Source organism: Carettochelys insculpta, chromosome 5 (genome assembly GCF_033958435.1).
Source record: "Carettochelys insculpta isolate YL-2023 chromosome 5, ASM3395843v1, whole genome shotgun sequence".
NCBI classification, from domain to species: Eukaryota; Metazoa; Chordata; order Testudines; family Carettochelyidae; genus Carettochelys; species Carettochelys insculpta.
Window position 1 is genome coordinate 12,036,373 of NC_134141.1, and position 15,780 is coordinate 12,052,152.

General features: G+C 50.2%; 1 long non-coding RNA gene across 1 annotated transcript in view; it reads left to right on the forward strand.

The window, feature by feature from the left end:
• LOC142013379 (uncharacterized) overlaps positions 1 to 15,780 on the forward strand; it is a 64,956-nt gene that overhangs the window by 38,534 nt on the left and 10,642 nt on the right. The window contains exon 2 of the long non-coding RNA XR_012645624.1: positions 4,209 to 4,376. This is a non-coding gene — a long non-coding RNA (uncharacterized LOC142013379). The remainder of the gene's footprint in view (positions 1 to 4,208; positions 4,377 to 15,780) is intronic.

Sequence of the window (15,780 nt, forward strand, 5' to 3'; positions counted from 1 at the left end):
CTAAGGGCTTGACTGTAAACCATGGGTGTCCAACCTTTTGGCTTGCCTGGGCTGCATTGAATGAAGAGGAATTGTCTTGGGCCGCATATAAAATATAGTTAATGTATATAAATCACATAATAATATTAAAAGTTTACGATCGTGTGGGGCCGCATTACTAGCTGTCCAGGGCTGCATGCGGCCCGCGAGCCACGGGTTGGTCACGCCTGCTGTAAACAATGGATCTAGTTATGTGTGCAGGATGGAAGCTAGAAAGGTGTAGGTAAGTATAGCCATCAGTGGGTTTCTGGTACAGTGTGGTACTGATCAGGCCATCCTTGATTTGTATTGTAGTGTCCAGGAAATGTATCTCTTGCATGGAGTAATCGAGGCATATGTTGATGGTGGGGTGCAGATTGTTAAAGTCTCTGTGGAATTCTTATAGAGTCTCTATACCGTGGGTCCAAATCATAAAGATGTCATCAATGTATCTAAAGTAGGGGAGAGGTAATAGGGGACAAGACCTGAGGAATCGTTGTTCCAGGTCAGCCATAAATATATTAGCATATTGTAGAGCCATGTGGGTGCCCAGAGCAGTTCCACTAATCTGGAAGTATAAATTGTCCCCAAATTGGAAATAATTGTGGGTGAGAACAAAGTTGCAGAGGTCAGACACTAGATTGGCTGTGTTGACATCATATATGCCATCATGTGCCAACATCATATATGCCATCATGTACCAACAATGGCCAGATGCTTTGTATATTGGACAGACTTCAAACTCTCTCAGACGAAGAGTTAATGGGCACAAAACAGACATCAAAACATTTCTGATCCACAAACCAGTTAGTCTACATTTTAATGGAGTGGGCCATTCTGTTAATGACTTAAGAGTTTGCATCTTATTGAAGAAGAATTTTCAGTCTGCTTTAGAAAGAGAAGCTGCTGAACTTCCTTTCATATTCAAATTCCACACATTAACACGTGGTTTGAACTGGGATGCAACTTTTCTGGGACATTATAGGGGCTTTTTGGCACACTTGGGTTAATCTAATTCTTGACTCCCCCCCCATGCCCCTCCGCTCTCTGATTTGCTCACCTTGATAATTTTTTTCTGATTCGTCAACTTTGATTACTGTTTTTGGTTCGCTATGCCTTAAATATTGAGTCTGTTCTGGTATGGCTATGGTCTGAAGAAGTGGGTCTGTCCCACGAAAGCTCACCTAACAAATTATTTTGTTAGTCTTTAAAGTGCTACTTGACTGCTTTTTTGTTTTGATAGTCTATAGACTAGCATGATTCTCTCTCTCTGCTACAGTGTACATTCACTACAGCGTACAAGTGATAAACAGTGCAGAGCACTGCACTAACAGAATGTCTTTGTGAAACAAGGGCTGTCCTTCCCAGGCAATGAAACTGGGTTCATCCCTGGTTTAAAACTAGGACAAATTAAGGTTAATGAGGCAATGGCCCTGTATATGCCAAGAAATAGAGACAATTGTATTCTGTCCAGGTGCCTCTGCTCTAGGCATAAGTTGAGTTCTGTTCCCAGCTGGTGTGGACAGGATCAAATGAGTTAATAATTGATTAATAAAGCATCTGTCGTGAAAGGGTCAAAAGGGTCTAGAAATGGCTTCTCCTTCCAGTAGGTTTAATTCTCCACACAGCTTGGCCATTGGAATGGCATATTGATCTTTTATATATAAAAGCTGCTCTATTTCTCAGGTCCTGTAATAGGATAGCCGTGCAAATAACATTTCTGCTGAGCCAGAGGCTGATTGCTACACTCAAATCTTCAGGGTGCAGAGACTCACAGACACAGCCAAAGGCTGGTAAGAGATTCAAAGGCAGATCTGTCTGGCAGAGAAGCCCCATAGCAGGAAAGGGTTGAATAAAGTAGTTGAATAGAGAATAGTTGGCTCTGGGGCCAGGGATTGGGGAGAGCAGGAGCTCAGCAGTGAGGCTGCTCCAGCAGGGAGCTCAGCACTGGACCAGAGTGAAAGGGACCACATAAACTACAAAACAGGATGTGTGTAGACACTCCATAAATGCTCTTTCAAAACAACAGGTCTGCCCTGGCAGCAGCCCAGCAGGAGCCCGGAGAAGCTGTGGCCAGCGCAGGTGGGGGCTCTATGGTCACTACCAGTTGCATTTCAGGAAGCAGCTACCCAGTGACCCCAGGCAGGAAACTGAGAGTGTGGCAGAAGCAGGGGGATCACAAGCTCCCTGCTGCATGCCCCCCCTCAATACCAGCGCTGTGCCACACACACAAAGCAGCAACAGCATCCAGCCAGGAGCCCCATGACCCCCACCCCCCCGGAGCCCACTGCTGAGTCCAGACAGGGCTTGGAGCAGCCGGGGAAGCAGCAGCAAAGGAGGGGCTTCTCCTGGACTGAGGCCGAACTGCAGGACCTCCTCAGACTGTGTGGGGAAGAGGAAGTCCTGCTCTAGGCAGGGGTGTGGCATCAGAATGCAGAGGCGTTCGAGCGGCTGGCCAAGGGGCTTGCAACCCGGGGGCACCCCATCCAGACCGGGGAGAGCGTCTGCACAAAAGTCAAAGAACTGAGGCAGGCGTGCTACCAAGCGAGGGATGCCGCCAGCCACTCGGGGGCACAGCCCACCCACTGCCCCCATTATGAGGAGCTGCATCACCTCCTGGGGATGAAGGAGGTGCCACTGCTGCATCACCTTGTGGACACCACTGCCCCCTGCCCCGGACACAGAGGAGGAGCCACCAGCCCCCTTCCAAGGGACTAGGGCACTGTAGGAGTCCCGAGACGCCCAGCCCTTGGCCTAGGGCGGGCGGCAACCAAGAAAAGGGTTATAACACCAGCCCAGCACTCAGTTTGGGGCGAGGCAGCAGTTCACCGGTAATATAATACAGGCCCAGCCCTCACTCCAGGGCGGAGCAGCAGTTCACAGTTGTAACAATCCCGGCTCAGCCCTCAGTCTAGGGCGGGCAGCAGTTCACAATAGTAACACAGTACAGGCCCAGCCCTCAGTTTGGGGCGGGGCAACAGCACAAATGTTTGAGCACAGGCCCAGCGTGGGCTGGCCCTGTCAAGGAGGGGGTCGCAGGCCCTCCCACTCCACTGCGACCCAGCCTGGGGCCCTGGGGGTCGCTCACACATGACCACGGCAGTGGGGATCCAGGCCGCAACACAGAGCCATGGGTTTGGGAGCATCGTTCCCCTGGCCACTTCCTACCTCTACCTCCACCAGAGGTAGGTCCCAGTCCATCTGGTCAGGGGGTCCTGTGGGGTCGGTCTCTTCCAAATCGTCCACCTTTGGGGGCTCCGGCCAGTCGCTCATGTCGATGTCATTGGGATAGTCTGGCGGCGGTAGCGCGGTGGGCCCGAGGTGATCCTGGGCCTGGGGGCTGCAGTGGTCCGCCAGGACTCTGGGGCAGGCCGCTCCTGGGGCCTCGTGGTCGCTCACCCTCGCCGGTCTGGCCACGTCCAGGGCTTCCTTCAAGGTGAGGGCTCTCTGCCGGTGTGAGGGTCCTGGCAGGTATGGGAAGTCCGGGTAGTGCCCCTGGGGCATCTGGATCTGTGGTTGTTCGGGGCCGCTGGGGGCTTGCTCCTTTGGCCCGGCTGGGCGGCGACAGGCCCTTTGCCCTTGGCACCGGGCAGCTCGTGCAGGTGTCTCCTCCCTGCCGGGAGGCCCAGGCTTTAACGGGTCCCGAGCCCTGCCCTTGGCCCTTCTAGCCCTGGGCCCCGCCCTCTGAGGGGCAGGCCACTGGTGTTCTGGCTCCGGGCCCGCCCACCAGGACCTCTGCACAGCCTCCTCTGCCTCTGAGTCAGCAGAGGCCATGCTGACTCACTACAGGCACCAAGGGCGAAGGCAATGACAAAGGGTCCAGTGATTGGACCCCTGTCATTGCCCTCCCTTCCCAGACAACTAGCCAGGCCTCCTTGAGCCCTGTGTCACCCGAGGTCCTGGAGGTAGGAGCTGGTAGGTATCTGTTTCGGGATTCCATGGGGCCCAGGGACAGGCACCCCCCCGCCAAACAGCCCCACAGCCCACGTTTGGGGATGGAGGGCAGAGCATTGAACCCAGCCTGACCCTCACCAGGCGGGAACCCCCCCTGCACCTGGGATCCCATGGGACCCTATGGGCCATCAGACAGCAGGGGAGTGGGGTGGGGGCCAGCAGAGTGGGGGTCCTAGCCCCCGGGTTCAAGACACAGGATTCATGGACCGTCTCCCTGTCTCCTTCTGTCTCCACAGGTCTGCCATCCAGGAGATGCTCCAGCCCTGTCTGAGCCCAGTGTGCAGCTGCGGATGGCTGGAAGTCCATCTCCCCAGCCCACATCCCTGCAGACCTGCCACTGGGCTGGACACCGCTGATGATGGAGGGATGAGGAAGCAGCTACCAACTGGGTGGTCATGCAGGAGGTGACTGTTGTGCTCTGGGGCTGGCTGGTGATGGAGCGGGAGGTGTGGGTGTGGGTGGCTGACAGTCTCTAAACACTGACCCGGGCTGTGGCCACCTGCCATGCCCAACTTCCTGCTCCCTCGCCAGCCCACCCCACAGCAGCCCCCTCTGCAGCTACCCACCTACCAGTGGACCTGTCCCCGGCTGCCCACATCAAACTGGCCTGGAGGGTCATGGTCAGTGTGGGCACCCCTGCAGCCCCCGCATTCCCCTCCCACACACCCTGGGGAGGCCAAGCCCATGCTGTGGTCCAGGGCCCGGACAGAGATGTGTGTTACGTCCATCGTGCTGAAACAGTTTGGGAACCCCAGCTCTGCAAATCCAGTGAGGGTGACATCCAGGTCCCCAACACTGATGATGCGGTGAAGGAGCACGTTATTTATTGCTCGGACAACCTGCATGGGGTAGAAAAAAAACATACCCATGAATGCTAGGCTGGGTTGCCCCCTCCTACTCTCCGGCAAGGTCCCCCTTCACCCCCTTGCCCAGTTGCCCCCTCTCCATGGTGGGTCTGTGGTCTGAGCTAGGCTTACCTCAAGCAGCACTGCCCCAGTAATGGCCTTGCCAACCCCAAACTGATGGCCAACAGACTGGTGGCTGTCTGGGGTGGCCAGCTTCCACAGCACTATTGCATCCTCCTCTTCACAGGGAGCACAGGCTGCATTCTTGTGTCGTGGTGCTGGATGACTGGGGCGAGCCTGTGGCAGAGCTCCTCAAAGGTCCGCCTGGTCTTGCAGAAGTTTCTCAGCCACTGCTCATCGTCCCAGTCTCCAAGCACTAGTTGGTCCCACCATTTTGGGCTGGTAGGGAAGGCCCATCGGTGCTGGATCACTGGGGGCCGGGGTGATATAGCAGGGCCCAGCCCAGAGCCTGCACGATGGGGTCCGTGTGACTGGCCCTGCAGCAGCAAGCACCATGGCCAGCAGGCTGGCCACAGCACAGAGAAGATCCCCCTGGGGGAGCAGCTGGTGAGGCATCTTGTCCCTGGCTAGGTCTGCTCCCTAGTACGCGGTCTGCCCTGCTGTGTGCAGCCTGGCAGCCCTGAGCACGTGCAGGGTGGGGGGTGTTGGGAGGGGCCCTTTAAGGAAGCAGCTGGCTGAAACCGTAGAAGGGCTTGTCGGCTATGCGACCCTTGTCCATGTCATTTCCTGGCCTCTTATTTCGAAATAGGGGCTAGTGGTGTGTAGATGCTTCCTTTCAAAGTACCGGGATGCTATTTCAGAATAAGGGTTGGGGGCTTTGCGTGTGTGGATGTGCAACTTCAAGGTCTGTTACTTTGAAGTTGGACTTCAAAATAAGCAACTTCAAAGTTACTGCGTAGTGTAGTAACAGAGAGGGAGACACGACCTGAGAGTTCTGTACTTAGTCTGGTTCCAGACTCGAGCACAGAGGGCAGATCAGGGCTTATACACAGTGTATTGCAGTCTACAGCTATTCCCTGCTCCCCAGAGAAAGTCAAGGGTGTGTCCAGATCAAGGAAACAGGAGTCAGAGGGTCTATGGGCCCTGGAGGGCTTGTTACTGAAGGCACACCAGGAAAACAAAACTAGTTAGACTGGAAGTAGCAGCAATTCAGCCACCTGCACAGAGCAGCGGGTTAATAAAAGTTCCACTCATTTAAATTAATCAGCATTCAGAACCACTCTTTGCAAACAGCAGGAAGCTTAACAGAAGTCAGAGTAGCTTTAAGGCTGTTCTAACTGTACAGAGGGAGTCAGGCAGACAGGCCTCTGTGTAGCCCAAGAACAGGGACATTACACAAGTGATTTAAAGCCCCATCCTTCCCCAGGCCTATGGATATCCCACATGTAGGAAATGGGTAAATGAGAATTTTGGCACACACTTCCACAACCTGTCCATTCATCCAGAGAGTTGCTTCTTATTCTGTCTTTCCTTCCATGCTCAGATCAAACTCTTCACCTCCTGCCCCTTTCCAGGATCTCTGTCTAACTGACCATCTCCCAGTCTCTTGCTTCTCTATCTAAGCTAACCTTCCCCAGCAAGTTTTGTACTTGTCCATCACAGTACAATAGCTATTTCCAGTGCCCATGAGCATGGAAGGTGCATCAAGCCTGCTAAGGTGTGCATATGAGTGGCCAGGCAGGCCACTAGCGTGTTTGGATGGAACACAATGGAACCCGACGCTGTCCTCCTACTCTAAACTCTAGAGATGTGGCAACACCCTCCCACTTGCTGACTGATCCACCTTTGCCCAGAGCTGCAAACTGTATGGGTCTGATTTAAATAGCAAACTCTGACAGGAGTCTGCCTTCTTGCACATTCTGTCCTCTTGCACCATATAAGTAACCATGGATGTAATACTTTGAGAGCCATCTCCTACATGTATTTCAGACAGCTCCCTGGGAAATCACTTGATTACCTCTGGAGGTATACCATCCTGGCCAGGGGCCTTTCCTGCTGCAATGCTGTCGATGGCTCTCTTCAGTTCATCCACAGTCGGTTCCTGATCCAGTTCGTCCATTACTGCTAGGAGCTCGACGGCATCGAGGGCTGCGTCAACCACAACGTTCTCGTGTGAGTACAGCTCGGAGTAGTCCTCCACCCAGCGCTCCATCTGTTTGGCTTTGTCAGCGATGACTTCACCAGATTTGGATTTCAGAGGTGCCATCTTGTTCTGGGTGGGTCCTAATGCCTTCTTCATACCCTCGTACATTCCTCTGAGATTACCAAAGTCGGCACAGGTCTGGATGCTGCTGCATAGCTGGAGCCAGTGGTTGTTGGCACAGCGCCTGGCTATCTGCTGTACTGTTCTTCTGGCCGCTCTGAGTGCTTCCTGGGTACTCTGGCTCGGTGAGCATTTGTACTCCAGGAGTGCAGCACGCTTCTTTTCAATGACTGGAATCATCTCATCGGAGTTAGCTTTGAACCAGTCGTTCGTGTTTCTAGCTCTTCTTCCAAACACCGACAAGGCCGTGTTGTAAACTGTATCCCTCAGATGTTGCCATTTGGATGTTGCATCGGTGCCCCCAGGGCCACTGCGCAGATTTTCCTGGAGGGTCTCTCTGAACTTTTCAGCTTTCTCCGAGTTTGCCGTCTTTCTGGCGTCAATGCGGGGCCTTCCAGCTGGTTTAGAGTGGTATAGCTTCTTGGGTCTCAGCTTGAGCTTGGAGCAAACTAGCGAGTGATCTGTATCATAGTCAGCACTATGATAGCTGCGTGTCAGAAGGACGTTTTTGAGGTTATTACGCCTAGTGATGACCACGTCTAGTTGATGCCAGTGCTTCAAGCGTGGGTGTCTCCATGACACTCTGTGCTGTGGCTTCGTTTGGAAGAATGTGTTTGTGATGCACAGATTGTGGTACGTGCACAGTTCAAGGAGACGCTGTCCATTGTCATTCATTCTTCCCACACCGAAGTGTCCTAAGCAGGAAGGCCATGAGGCCCAATCAGCTCCAACTCTTGCATTGAAGTCACCCATGATGTACAGTTGTTCACAAGGAGGTATTTGCGCTACAGCAGCACTAAGCACGTCATAGAACTTGTCTTTTACTTCTGGTGTGGTGTACAGGGTTGGAGCATAAGCATTGATCAGGTGGACGGGACCGGCGCAAGTTTGAAGTGTGATCTGAAGAAGTCTTTCTGATCCGCCCATGACTAATTCCACCATTTGTAGAAGGGTGTTTCTGACAGCAAAGCCAACACCATGCTCTCTGGGTTCTTCTTGGGCTTTACCCTGCCAGAAAAAGGTGTAGTCCTTTTCCTTTAGAGATCCCGAATCTGCGAGCTGCATCTCTTGCAGTGCAGCGATATCAGCTTGGAGCCTCTTCAGTTCCTCGTTGATGACAGCGGTCTTTCAGGTGTCACTGATGGCCTGAAGATCTTCAGTCAAGCCAGTCAGCACGGTCCGCACATTCCAGCAAGCAAGCTTAAATTGTTGATGTTTCTCATTTCTTGTTGATTTTCTTATTGGTTTGCCTGGTGCCCAAATTTCAGTCACTTGTCAGGTTCAGGAACCTTAAGCCTCACACACCCGGCGAAGCAGGTGAACTGTGGCGGGACAGTACCCAATTGGCTGGGGGCTGCCCAGCTTGAGGCGGGCAGTGACTGTCCAGTGAGATGCGAGGATCTCTCCCACGGTCGAAGGCAACCCCTGGCGCTCGTTCTCTACGCCAATCAAGCAAGAGCTTATAACCGGTATCTGTTGCCTCCCGTGTTGATGCAACGCTGTTCAGCGATGCTGGAATACCTCTCCGGGCGCGAGCCTGGGCACTTATTATGGAGATTCTGGGCTGCCCAGACACCAGTGTCCCCCTCTCGGCTTTACTGATATAGTCCAAAGGAGAGGATAACCTCCATGTCTGGTACCAGCTCAGCTGCAGGAGTTGCTGGGACAGTGCCAGAAGTTGACACTGAGCCGCCTTCGGACTCCACTACAGATTTTCTGTCAGGGTTTACTCCCTTAGCCTTGCTCCTTCCCAGGATAACCCACAAGGCAGTGGGGTGTGGAGAATGTGGTTAAGGATCCCACTACTTCATACCTCCCTGTCACCACGAGTCACCATAGCTCCCTGTGGAGCAATGACCTCATATCCCCGGGACCCTCCTCCCCACCTTTCGCCCCCCCCCAGCTACCATCACCATAGGACCCTCCCCAACCCACTACCCCCATCTGCTCCCATGTCCGCCCTCCTCACTGCACTGGCCCCTCTCCCCCCAGCTGCTCTCAGTGCCCCCAGGTCCACCTTCCCCCATCGCTCTTCAGGCTCTTCTCTTCAGAGACTCCTTTTCCTGACAGTGCTGCCTTGCAGGGCACAGGTGGAACACCATACCTGTAAAGGACAACAAACACAGGGCTCCTCCCTCGGCGAACTCCCAGAGGCACTCCTGGAACCCCTACATGATCTACTGTGCCTGTGCTGGAAAGAGGGTGAGGTTCCCCAGGATATGCGCGACGCTAACATTGTAACGTTGTATAAGAACAAAGGAGACAGAAGCGACTGCAACAACTACTGTGGAATCTTCCTCCTAAGCGTCACTGGTAAACTGTTCGCTCGCGTCATCCTTGGCAGACTCCAGAAGATTGCTGAGAGGGTGTACCCCGAATCGCGGTGCAGATTCCGCGCAGACAGGTCTACCGTTGACATGGTCTTCTCTCTGAGGCAGCTGCAGGAGAAGTGCAGGGAGCAGAGGAAACCACTCTACATAGCCTTCATCGACCTGACCAAGGCCTTTGACTTGGTCAGCAGGGATGATCTGTTCAAACTGCTCCACAAGATAGGCTGTCCTCCACGGTTACTCAAGATGATCCAGTCGTTCCACGAAGACATGAGAGGAACCATCCAATATGATGGCACATTATCGGATGCTTTCAGAATCAGGAGCGGCGTCAAACAAGGATTCGTGCTTGCTCCGACATTGTTCGGGATCTTCTTCACACTCCTCCTGAAGCATGCCTTTGGATCTTCAACAGAGGGCATCTTGCTGCACACAAGATCTGATGGGAAACTGTTTAATCTTGCAAGGCTGAAAGCTAAGTCTAAGGTGCGGGAAGTCCTCATCAGAGACATGCTGTTCTCAGACAATGCTGCTGTAGTGTCTCACACAGAAGACCAGCTTCAAAAACTGCTGGATCAGTTCTCCAAAGAGTGCAAGAACTTTGGGCTTACCATCAGCCTAAAGAAGACAAACGTACTCGGTCAGGATGTTGCTGAATCTCCATCAATCGGCATTGACAACTATACGTTAGAGGTCGTCCACGAGTTCGTTTACCTTGGGTCCACCATCACTGACACCCTGTCGTTGGACACTGAGCTAAATAGGAGGATCGGAAAAGCGGCCACAACTGTGTCCAGACTCAGCAAGAGAGTGTGGAATAACAAGCTGTACACTCACACCAAAATGCAAGTCCACAGAGCCTGCATCCTCAGCACCCTCCTTTATGGCAGCGAGACTTGGACCCTGTATGCCTGCCAGGAAAAGAGGCTGAATGTCTTCCACTTGCGCTGCCTCAGGCACATCCTTGGAATATCATGGAAGGACAGAGTGACCAACACCACCGTCCTCAAGCAAGCTGGAATCCCAACCATGCACACCCTCCTCAGGCAGCGTAGGCTCCGCTGGCGTGGCCACGTCCACAGGATGAATGATGGAAGGATTCCAAAGGACATCCTGTATGGTGAGCTAGCCTCTGGCAAAAGACCTCCCGAACGCCCCCAGTTGCGCTACAAAGATGTCTGCAAGAGAGACCTCAGAGAGGTAGACATCGAGCTGGACAACTGGGAAGAACTAGCAGACGACCGCAGCAGATGGAGGCAGGGGTTACACAAGGGCCTTCAGAAGGGCGAGATGAGGATCAGACAGGTAGCAGAGGAGAAGCGAGAGCACAGAAAGCACACTAAGGACTTGCCAGACACCCACCACATCTGCAAGAGATGCAGCAAGGACTGTCACTCTCGTGTGGGTCTTCATAGTCACAGTAGACGCTGCAAATGAAGTCCTCAATTGACACTATAAAGGGCGCGATCCATAGTCTATGCAGACTGAAGGATGCCTACTACTACCTGGGAAATCACATAGGCATTATTCAAACAGCACACACACCCCTTTCCAGACAGACAGCTTTGCAAGTGACAATGCTGGGAACCAACCAGGGAGGCTGCTCTCTGATTAGTCTGGTACCAGTTAGTCCCCCAAGCCCCATCCCACCTCCCCAACAAGAAGGCTGATTGGAGTAATGGGAGTTAATTATCTAAACTGTGGGGGAACTAGGGAAAATAAAGAGAATTAGCTCACCAGGGTTTATAAGAAGGGTGCAGGTAGGAAGTGGGGAAAGATGACCAGTTGAGCCATGTTTTAGACAGCTAAAAGAAGGGGGCCCTCAAACCCTTCTTAGGCTCTGGGAAATGGGCTAAAAGCACAGGGAATATTGTAAACCATATTGGTGCAAGGGGCTGTATAGGTGTTGGTGGAGGGAAAATAAGTAAATGTGCACATGGATACAAAGGCTGTGGAGTCAGTGACGTTTCTGTGGTGCAAAAGGGCAGGAGTGGTTGCCTGGTTACAGACAATGATAATCAGATATGCCATTACAAAACACACAAGCAGTCCTGTAGCACTTTAAAGACTAACAAAATAATTAGGTGATGAGGTTTCCTGGGACAGACCCACTTCTTCAGCTCCAAGAATTCTAAGATCTGAAGTGGGTCTGTCCCACAAAAGCTCATCACCTAATAAATGATTTTGTGAGTCTTTAAAGTGCTAAAGGACTGCTTTTGTTTCGTGAAGATACAGATTACCATGGCTACCTCTCCATGACTATTCACGTATGCCATTGTTCTTGTTACAGACTGTCTGTGCTAAACAAGGTGACAAACACCTTACCAACTCAGTCCCTGCCTCAAAGGGCTTACAACCTTGAATTAGCACCCTTAGACTGAGCAGCAAATGAGCTTTGGTTTTTAAAAGCCTAAAGGTTTCAATTTAACCTACTTGTTTATTTAATACTGTCTTACCTATAGGGCTGACCAATATTGGCTCATTGTTTACTTGTGCTCCCCGTCAGTCGGTGTTCATCTATTGTCTCTTGTTTTACATCGTAAGTTCCCTGTTATGTTCTGTGTTTTCACAGTGCCAAGCACAATAGTCCTGGAGGTCCATGACTAGATCTCTACAGCAATACAAATTATATTCTTCTTCACCTTGTCCTTTTAGGCTCAGAAGTTCTTATCCTGCATCTCTAACCATTCCTGTTGAATAGCAACAGAGAGGAAGCCGTGCTGGTCTCTATACTATCAAAACAAAAAGCAGTCAAGTAGCACTTTAAAGACTAGCAAAATAGTTCAATAGGTGAGCTTTCATGGGACAGACCCACTTCTTCAGACCATAGCCAGACCAGAACAGACTCCATATTTAAGGCAGAGAGCTTACTGTTTTTGGTTCTCTGTGCCTTAAATATTGAGTCTGTTCTGGTCTGGCTATGGTCTGAAGAAGTGGGTCTGTCCCACGAAAGCTCACCTATTAAACTATTTTGCTAGTCTTTAAAGTGCTACTTGACTGCTTTTCATTCCTGTTGAGTGTCAAAACTGGTAACAGCTTTAGTCATGTCTTCCTTCAGTGACCCAACCGCGCTTTTGCTGGATCTTCTCCATTGTCTATCTCTGGCCATTAGTACATATGGTATTCTCTGGCTAACATACCCTGAATCACTCATGACCCAGACATTTAAACTGATAGTCCCTTTCAGCTTTCTGTGATGAGGCTTCCTGCTTTGTGGCTTGTACTGTTCCATTGTATAGCTTAACAGTTCTCACCTTAGCCTATGTCAACCTTAGCTGACTCATTTCAGTGGTATGAAGTTGTAGTTGTTTTCTACTTTTCACTGGCCAGCATTCCAACCTATCTTTGCCTTGGGGTGCTGCATCGCGAAGACAGGTTTCTCTAGGGCTATTTGCCCAACTGCAAATGCATATATAGGGCTGCTTCCCTGCCCTATTCTAGCCTATCCAGTTGCTCTGACAGCTAGAAAAAGCATAACTGTTTGGTCTGGGCTCTGGCTTTGCAGATGAACCTTCTGTGTGTCTTTTCCCCCGCAGGCTGCAACAGAAAAAAAATCCCAAAACTTCCAAACAGCAAAATTAAAAAACAGTGACTTTTAAAATCCTGAGGTCTGTGTTCCTGGTTCAAAATGATTGCACCATGTCAAAGCTGATCCACACTCTAACACTCTGGGGCTATGTCTACACGTGCACGCTACATCAAAATAAGCTATTTCGATGAATAGCGTCTACACGTCCTCCAGGGCTGGCAACGTCGACGTTGGGCAGCACCACATCGAAATAGGCGCTGCAAGGGAACGTCTACACGCCAAAGTAGCACACATCAAAATAAGGGCGCCAGGCACAGCTGCAGACAGGGTCACAGGGTGGACTCAACAGCAAGCCGCTCCTTTACAGGGCCCCTCCCAGACACACTTGCACTAAACAGTACAAGATACACAGAGCCGACAACTAGTTGCAGACCCTGTGCATGCAGAATGGATCCCCAGCTGCAGCAGCAGCAGCCAGAAGCCCTGGGCTAAGGGCTGCTGCACATGGTGACCATAGAGCCCCGCAGGGTCTGGAGAGAGAGCGTCTCTCAACCCCTCAGCTGATGGCCGCCATGGAGGACCCCGCTATTTTGATGTTGCGGGACGAGGATCGTCTACACGTGCCCTACTTTGACGTTCAACTTCGAAGTAGGGCGCTATTCCCATCCCCTCATGGGGTTATTGGCTTTGACGTCTCGCCGCCTAACGTCGATGTTAACATCGAAATAGCACCCAACACGTGTAGCCGTGACGGGTGCTATTTCGAAGTTAGTGCCGCTACTTCGAAGTAGTGTGCACGTGTAGACATGGCTTAAGAGTGAAAAGCATGCTCTGTAGCATTTCACCTCTAATCCCCTGCATCACGGTGTCCATTATAATCCAAACAGGGATTGATTTAAAACAAAGCCAAGATGCAGTTATTGTTGCTTACTGGATGCTCCAGTTCTTCACAAAGTCTTTCCTCAATAATTCTTTCCTACCATTTCACTGTCTGACTCATTCACATGAAGGGTTGCTAATTACCACATGCTTGCTCTTGTCCATCTCCTTTGCATCTAAAGATAGGAACTCTTCCTCCACTCATTAGGCATTTTTCCAATACAGTGGATTAAACTGAGGACATTTGTCACCATCACCACACCCCCATGGCCTAATGTTTTAAATGGCTCATTTAGTACACCAGCCAGTGTCACCACCTTCTCATATTTCATCATCTTTAGTGCTGTCAACATCTCTGTTGCACTGATAGGTCTTGTGATGTTGTTTATAGACACCTCCCCTCAATGGTTTCCTCAGATTTTTTTCATTAAGCAGTTTCTCATAAAACCACCGCCATCTCTGAATGATTTTACCATCTGCCATTTTCATCTTTGACATGCCTCACAGCTCCCAATCATCCATGCTTCTTTGCCTGTTCTAGTCTAATCTGTATGTTCCTTTCTCCCTTTTCTTTGTAAGTCACCATGACTATAAGGTGTAGAATTCTTGATTCTTGGTTTCTGCAACTGCTCTTTTTGTCTTCTCCATTACATACTACCTTGTATTTCTTAAACCTTCTGACATTCTTACTTTCTGTCACCACGTATGCTTTATACTTTTCTTTCTATACTACCTCCTGCCTTAGACCATACCCATGTCTCCTTACTAGGATTTTTCTCACCTTTCATTTGTCCACAGAAAATGGGTGCATTTCCTGTAACATGTTTGAGTATTTTTCTCCAAGTCTCACTGATGTCACTGTGGTTGGTTTTGTTTTTATCCAGTCTCGATAGAATGTCATCCTTAAATCTCAGATTAACTGCTGAAGCTGCCCACCTCTGCCACTTAAACTTTTGTTCTACAACAGGTCTTCTGTACCCCGCACTTGCCCTTTATCACCCAGAAGTGCATTACAAACAATCTAATCTCTCACATATTTTAGAGCTCTTCTTCTTGTCAGGATTTAATCAATCAGGAACTTGTTGGCACTGCTCTTTTAAGTACAATAATTAAGTTCTCCTCCTTCACACAGCATGTACAGACAACAATCAGCCCATGGTCTATGGCTCATTCTAAATTATCCTCACCAGCTTTATTTCTTATTCCAAAGTCTTGTCCTCTGTGACAGTCATTCATTGAGATCTGCTCAAGTAATCCAGCACTCAATTTGTGGTACTTCAAGGCTACCAGGAACTCTTCCTCTTCCTCTGTTGAACTGCCAGCCTGTAGTATGTAGCTCTGCTTCATGTTATTTTAGTGTTCGCTCTTCTTTCCTTCCTTTATTATACAGCAATACAAACCAAAATGATAAAAATACTACTAATAATCAATACACGATCAGGCATTGTCAACCCTAAGCATTCAAAAATCATTAATCAATCCCAACATATCATGAGATGGTTTAAAAATAAGTTTTTTTATTTTTTATTTTATAAAAAAGCTCCAAGTGCAGCATTAGGTAGTGAGGCCTCTACCTTTTTTCCAATTTCTGCAAAAGGCATGCACATTTTCAGCACAGCTTGTCAGGCAGTGTGAATGTGGAGTAACTTGGTAAAAACTTTCAAGCTAAAATACAGAGTATGGAGTAGAGCGCATTCAGGGTTCAAGGAATGATTTTCAAAGGCTTGGATTTTCAAGGTATTTAGGTGCCTAAAGATGGAAATAGGCACCAAGGGGGATTTTCAAAAGCATTTAAGCAAATTAGTTCCCCAACTCCCACTGACTTCAATGAGGGTTAAGCAACAGACACTTCTGAAAAGCCCGCTTGCTTGATGCCTGCCTGCACCATTAGACACCTAAATATCTTTGAAAATATGACTCTCAGGCATCTTTCCAAATGTC